Consider the following 7417-nt stretch of genomic DNA (forward strand, 5'->3'; position numbering starts at 1 on the left):
TCCTGGTTATAATATCGGGGCTCACATTTCCTAAATTCTTTGCTCTTCAGCTCACCTGAAGGAAGAATGTGTCACGCAATTTACAAAAATGTCAAGCCCACAAAGGCTATGAGATTGGGCTCTGACTTAGGTGTCTGTTAGTGGGGAGAGAGTATTCATCCCCCTAGATGTTGTGAGTTTTGGGTCTGGGCATTGGTTTTTGTGTTTGCTAAAAGAAAGCTACTTTATGGTTTGCTTGTGCAGCCAAAGCTGTCTTATTTGGGTAAGATTTGTGTTGGCTAAAAAACCTACTACTTTCTGCTTTGATTGTGTAGCCAGTGCTTCCTTGCTTGAATAAGATGGCCAGTGGTAAGAGTAAGTTCAAAAAGGCTAACCAGCTGAGTTTGAACCTCTGACCGTGACTTAGGGCAGGTGGTTTCACAATGAAAATGAACGATACTCACAAGGGCTGTCCTGGGGTGAAAACACGCTCAGGAGGCCTTAGCTCGGGGCCAGTTCAAGTGACCATTGTCTCCGGCTGGGCTGAACTTCCATTGGGAGTAGGGCTGACTTTGTGAAGAAAGTTGGTGGTCGGCGTTGATAGGGGTGTCTTCCCAGCCGAGTGAGGCTCATTCCAGTGTTCAGAGTTCGGGGATGATATACTATCCCTGATTGGGTCTAGAGGCTTTTCAAAGTGTGAATCGAATGATTCAGTCCTGGGCAGCCTGAAGTCAGGGGTTTGGATTCGGCGGGGGAGAGTGAACCTTTTGGTGGTGAATACGCCTTTTAATGGCATTTTCTCTCCCGCAGAGGAGTTCCTCCAGGTCTGGGGGAAGGTATTTACCTTCTGTCCCTGCAGCGGTGAAGCATTGCTTTACCCCTGTTTAAAGATTTCTCAGATAAGTGTTGTGTTACTTATCTCCAAAGGCTAACCCAGTGTGGGCCAGGAATCAGAACGCACAGTTTCTTCCCCACGTTCAGACACACGGTTGTCAGGAGTAGTGAATATGAAAACAAGCATGACGAAAATACCAAATGATCCCAGTCCTCAGGGTGGCACTCTGCCCCTTTGGGAAAGAATGTATGGCTAACTGGCAGCGTGCTCCATCCAGTGGCGTCATTACCTCAATGGTCCCAAGGTCCTAGCGCCTGTCTTGAGAGAGGAGATTTCCTCTCTCCTTTAAAAGCAGGCTATTCGGGTGGTCCCCATGTCAGAAGTACAGAGGGGTTGGCACAGTTGGTACTTCTTAGTTCCCAAGAGCGATGAAATATTGTGTTCCATCCTGGACGTGTTTTAAACAAGCACCTCAAGGTTGCAAGTTCAAAATGCTCACACATCGTCGGCTATTGCAGTCGGAGCGTCCCACGGAGTGTGGACTGCAGCCCTCGGTGGTGGCCCTGATATCGGACCTGTTTGGCAGGGCCGACGTAGATCTTACGCATCGCGAGAAAACGGCTTTGGCGTATCAGTGGCCTCGAACCCTGCTCTATGCGTTCCTCCGGTGGTCCTGATTCAGGCCACTGTGTAGAGGGTCTGTTGACGATTTTGGTGGCTTCCCGTTGGCCTAGACAACCCTAGTTCCCGGAGACCATCCATCTGTTGGGCGAGGACCCGTGTGGGGCTCTGTATTGTCGGGATCTATTGTCCCAGGCAAATGGGAGAGTTTGACACCCGCAACCGAAGATAAGAGGATCCGTGGGTTTGGCTTCTGAAAGGTTAAATTTCACGGCTAGGGGTTAAGCCTCGAACATGATTATGACTGTACAGTCAGCGCGTGCGTCCTCTACGAGAGGATTGTGTACATTTAAGTGGCGTGCTTTTGAGGGTTGGTGTCAAGTTAAAGGAGTTTCTCCCTTTGAGAGGTCTTTGGTGGACATTTTAATGTTCTTACAAGATATTTTTGAGCAGGGCTTTTCTTTTTCCACATTGAAGGTTTATATGGCAGCCATCTCAGGTGTCATGTAGCGGTTGACGGCTTTACCCCGGGGTCTCATCCTCTGGTGGTGCAGTTACTGAAGGCCCCCGGGGTCTCTTCCTCTGGTGGTGCAGTTACTGAAGGCCCCCGGGGTCTCTTCCTCTGGTGGTGCAGTTACTGAAGGCCCCCGGGGTCTCTTCCTCTGGTGGTGCAGTTACTGAAGGCCCCCGGGATCTCTTCCTCTGGTGGTGCAGTTACTGAAAGGCCTATGGCACTGACCTGAGATCTGGCTTTGGTCCTGTACTCTCTGTGTGAGCCTCCATTTGAACTATTGGAGTCTGTAGACCTGAAGGTCCTTTCCTACAAGACTGCCCTGCTCATGGCCTTGACGTCGCACTCAGTACACTCTTCCTGTTTGGAGTTTGCGCCTGGCAACTCCAAAGTGATGTTACGTCCTAATGCAGCTTTTGCTCCCATGGTTATGTCTTACAGGTCCCTGGCTTTCAAGCTGTTCCCTTTTTCACCACCTCTGTTTGCTTTCAGTGAACAACAGAGGTTGTGCTTTGGAAAGGACCAAGGTTATCCACATTTGTGACCAGCTCGGGGTAGGGCCACTTCCAAGCAGCATCTTTCTCATTGGATTGTGGAGGCTATCTCCCTGGCATACAGTGGCAAGAAAAAGTATGTGAGTCTTGTGGAATTACCTGGAGTTCTGCATTAATTGGTCATCAAATTTGATCTGATCTTCATCTAAGTCACAACAATAGACAAACATAGTGTGCTTAAACTAATAAAACACAAATTATTGTAGTTTTTGGTGTCTATTTTAACAGATATTTAAACATTCACAGTGTAGGTTGGAAAAAGTATGTGAACCCCAAGGCTAATGACTTCTCCAAAAGCTAATTGGAGTCATGAGTCAGCTAACCTGGAGTCTAATCAATGAGACGAGATTGGAGATGTTGCTTAGAGCTGCCTTGCCCAATTAAAAACACTCACAAAATTTGAGTTTGCTATTCACAAGAAGCATTGCCTGATGTGAACCATGCCTCGAACAAAATAGATCTCAGAAGACCTAAGATTAAGAATTGTTGACTTGCATAAAGCTGGAAAGGGTTACAAAAGTATCTCTAAAAGCCTTGATGTTCATCAGTCCACGGTAAGACAAATTGTCTATAAATGGAGAAAGTTAAGCACTGTTGCTACGCTCCCTAGGAGTGGCCGTCCTGCAAAGATGACTGCAAGAGCACAGTGCAGAATGCTCAAAGAGGTTAAGAAGAATCCTAGTGTCAGCTAAAGATGTACAGAAATCTCTGGAACATACAGATAATTATAAGACTCAAGTTACAAATGCTGGTAAACACTCAAATACATTTAGTAAAAAAATTCACAAAAGTAGTGCAATGGGCCTTTACTAGTCCTGTATTAGCGGACTGATAGACATCTACAGTGTGGGCAATTTTGTCCTTTCTGCCTGTGTTCAGTTGAAAGGTGATTAGTGTGTGTGTACACAAAAACAGTTTAACTTAGAGACAAAGGGGTGATTAGTCACTAAGTGTTTATTGCGTTAACCTCCCATAAAGTACCTAAACACAACACGCGTGTATCTCTCAGTACCCCGTAAACACCCCCTGCTATGTTTATTAGTGTAATAATAAGGTTTTATTAAAGGAACAGGCAGCGTTTAAAGACATAATCACGCCTCAGACAACAGGCAGGAAAACAATAGGCTCGAGATTGCTGGTGGCTCAGAGCGCTCTGTAGGGGCAGGACTGGCTGACCGACTGACTAACTGACTGGTTATACAGCAGGCTGGCTGACTGACTTGCTGGCTGACTGGCTGGCTGATTGTGGTTGGACTCTAAATCAGATTATTGTGAAGGAGGGCCGGGTTCCCTAAAAAGTGCTACTCATATTGGACCGTCTCCAGATTTGTAATGTTTTATGTGTTTGTGTTTTGTATGATGTCAACCTAATAAAGGGTTTTAAATTAAAATGTTCTTCTCTCTCCCTCCCTTCCCCAGGTGTGTGTTCTCTGGTGGGTAACACCATACTACTCTGTCTCCTATAATAAGAAGATGCTGCTGAAACCAGCAGAGTTCTTCATTATTAACCTGGCTGTCAGTGACCTGGGCATGACCCTTAGCCTCTACCCCCTGGCTGTGACATCTAGTATCTACCACAGGTTGGTTAGATACAAATACCTACACGTGCACACACACATGCATATTAAACAGATTCATACACTCACTCAGCTGATTTACTATCTGAGTAATAACAACTCTCTCGGTTCCTTCCTGCATCTCCCACTCTCTCTCCCCCTTCCCCTCCCTCTGCCCATCCGCCTCTCCTCTCTCTCTCCCAGGTGGTTGTATGGTAAGACTGTGTGTCTGGTCTATGCCTTCTGTGGAGTGTTGTTTGGTATCTGCAGTCTGACCACCCTGACCATCCTCAGTACTGTGTGCTGCCTCAAGGTCTGCTACCCTCTCTATGGTAAGACCACAGCACCGCTGACCTCAACATGACCATCTTGGACCCACACTATGACAATCTCTTGTTGTTATTGTCTCTGACCAAACTACGACCACTCTACAACTGTCTGACCACATGACCGTCTATATCTGTGACTGTTTCTGCAATATGAATTGCAGAATGTGCTCTTTTGACCACATAAGCATCAAACATCACTGTTACTGATTCTGACCACACTATGGCTGACTGTGTATGATCCCTCCCCCACAGGTAACAGGTTCAGCCCAGACCATGGTCGTATCCTGATAGCGTGGGCGTATGCCCTGGTGTTTGCCTGTTCCCCTCTAGCCCATTGGGGTGCATACGGCCCAGAGCCCTACGGAACGGCCTGCTGTATCGACTGGCAGGTTCGTCTCCTCTTACTTATTTATTCTGTCTATTACTTTGTTCATAGAGTCTTTGTTACTATTTAACACTTTAGATTATTTATTTATAGTCGTCAGTGGAACCCCAAAGGTTATGAATGAACTGTTTGTACATTTTAACTTACAGCATTATCTGACACACTTTCAAAGTAAGTCGCTAAGGGCGATTTGACACAAATACAAATCATCATTCATTCATTCTACAGCGGTCCAACCGGGACAGTGTGGCGAGGTCCTACACGGTGGCACTGTTCCTCTGCTGCTACGTCCTGCCCTGCTGTGTCATCACTTCCGCCTACTCACAGATCCTGGTCACGGTCAGGGAGTCACGGAGAGCAGTGGAGCAACACATCTCACAACAAAACACGTCTCACAACAAACACACATGGGGAATGTACAGACCACCATAGTGAAGGTAACGGTATAGGATACACACACACACGTCATTAAAGATGGAATCCGCAGTAGGGGAAACAGTGCCACTGCCCCACCTACGTTGTTATTCTTTTAGATTTTTTGATGAAGTGGAGGTGAGGAGCATCGCGTAATGATGTATGAGGGGAAGAAAACTGTGTTCCCGGAAGTATCGCGATGTTGAGCCAATGGGCTTAGAAACTCTGTGGCGATAGTCAGACTATTTCCTCAATACGCTTTAACTACCTGGCTCAATGCAGCTACGACACGCCAATCACTATGCAATAAAGGTTTCTCTCCTGAATGGACAGAACAGTTTAGCTTGACTTTTTAATGGTCCCAGACTGGGCTTGGTATGCAGTAGCTTTGTCTCTCTTTGAAAAGTCATATTTCACATTTGCAGCAAAGAATACATTTCCTTGACATCTAACAAACTGTACCAAGACTATTGAATCCTTTATGTAGAATAATGGTTGTTTCTGTCTCGCTCTCTCTCCTCTTTCTGACTATCTCTGTCCCCTCCCTCCCTCTAGCTCAGTGTGGCGGTGTGTATTGGTTTCTTCACAGCGTGGAGTCCCTACGCCCTGGTCTCCATGTGGGCAGCGTTTGGTCACATGGACTCCATACCTCCGATGGCTTTTGCCATCCCTGCCGTGTTTGCTAAGTCCTCAACCCTCTACAACCCTCTGGTCTATCTGCTGCTGAAGCCCAACTTCCGCCACCTCTTGTCTAAAGACCTTCACTCCCTCCACAGGGCCTGTGTTTTCCAGTGTCGCTGTGTCCGCCACCTCTTGTCTAAAGACCTTCACTCCCTCCACAGGGCCTGTGTTTTCCAGTGTCGCTGTGTCCGCCACCTCTTGTCTAAAGACCTTCATTCCCTCCACAGGGCCTGTGTTTTCCAGTGTCGCTGTGTCCGCCACCTCTTGTCTAAAGACCTTCACTCCCTCCACAGGGCCTGTGTTTTCCAGTGTCGCTGTGTCCGCCACCTCTTGTCTAAAGACCTTCATTCCCTCCACAGGGCCTGTGTTTTCCAGTGTCGCTGTGTCCGCCACCTCTTGTCTAAAAACCTTCACTCCCTCCACAGGGCCTGTGTTTTCCAGTGTCGCTGTGTCCGCCACCTCCGCCGCTTCTACTACCACTCCGTCCTTGCCGTTACGCTACGCTGGCTATGCCCGCGGGGATCAGAATCAAACTCCGCCCCCAATGTGGTCACCACTGCTGCCGCAGCCCACGCAGTGCTATGCTCCTCGCAATGCCCCTGCAAGCACTGCCAGGATACGTTTGAGTGTTTTAAACAGTATCCGAGATGTTGTCATGTCAACGTGAACACTGTACAGCTCTCACTACAGGATAGTGTGTCTCCTGTTGTACCCCCCGCACCAGGCCCTCCCGTAACCCCGGCAAAACTCCACCCCCGGTCCCCAACGCAAAAAAAAGAGTGTACGCGTCATTGTAAGAGGTAGGAAGAGCTCAGAGATAGACAGTCTAGAGATCACCTTGGAGACAGTCCCCTCCCACTACAAGGCTGCCAGACCCTGAGAAACACACAGACCTTTATACACACACGTACACAGCCTCTCTTTTATGAATGTATTTTCTTAACATCTATGTCTTAAGACAAAGATGTGTTTTTTTTTTTACGAATGTCTGTTTGTAAGGTAAATCTGTGCCATTTTCCAAATGAAAAGTGACTATTAATATATGAGTTTATTTATTTATTCATTAGTTAGTTGTACTGTATGTCTCATTGAATAGGTCATAATGTTGCAACAGGTTCTTATCCATTTAACCAGTACAACTTCACCCAATCAGATGTGAGCAGAGGTAGACCTCAACCAACCAGCTCAGAGTTGAGGTGCACCTCAACCAATCAATGGCAATCCCTTTAGTTTTTGGGTATGAAGAGAAATAAGATGATCATGATTGGTTTCAATTATAGTTTACATATTTTTGAAATAATAATTTGTTGACAGTACATATTAACAATATTGGTGTGTTGATGATGATGAACGTTACTTAAAGAGAACATATTGTTCAGAGCAAAGCTGTGTTTGACACCTTTTCTTTTTCAACATTGATATTTTAGTCTCAGTTACTAAAGGCATAAGCTTTCAACATGTCCCTTTTGTCCACTGTTGTTTCTCTACAGTGTTACAGTTGAAGTCGGAAGTTTACATACACCTTAGCCAAATACATTTAAACTCAGTTTTT

At 46.5% G+C, this 7417-nt stretch overlaps 1 pseudogene; it reads left to right on the top strand.

The window, feature by feature from the left end:
* The first annotated feature begins 1305 nt into the window (after window positions 1-1305).
* LOC120054336 lies at window positions 1306-6745 on the top strand (annotated as a pseudogene).
* The last annotated feature ends 672 nt before the right edge of the window (window positions 6746-7417 follow it).

Source organism: Salvelinus namaycush, chromosome 10, assembly GCF_016432855.1.
Source record: "Salvelinus namaycush isolate Seneca chromosome 10, SaNama_1.0, whole genome shotgun sequence".
NCBI lineage: Eukaryota > Metazoa > Chordata > Actinopteri > Salmoniformes > Salmonidae > Salvelinus > Salvelinus namaycush.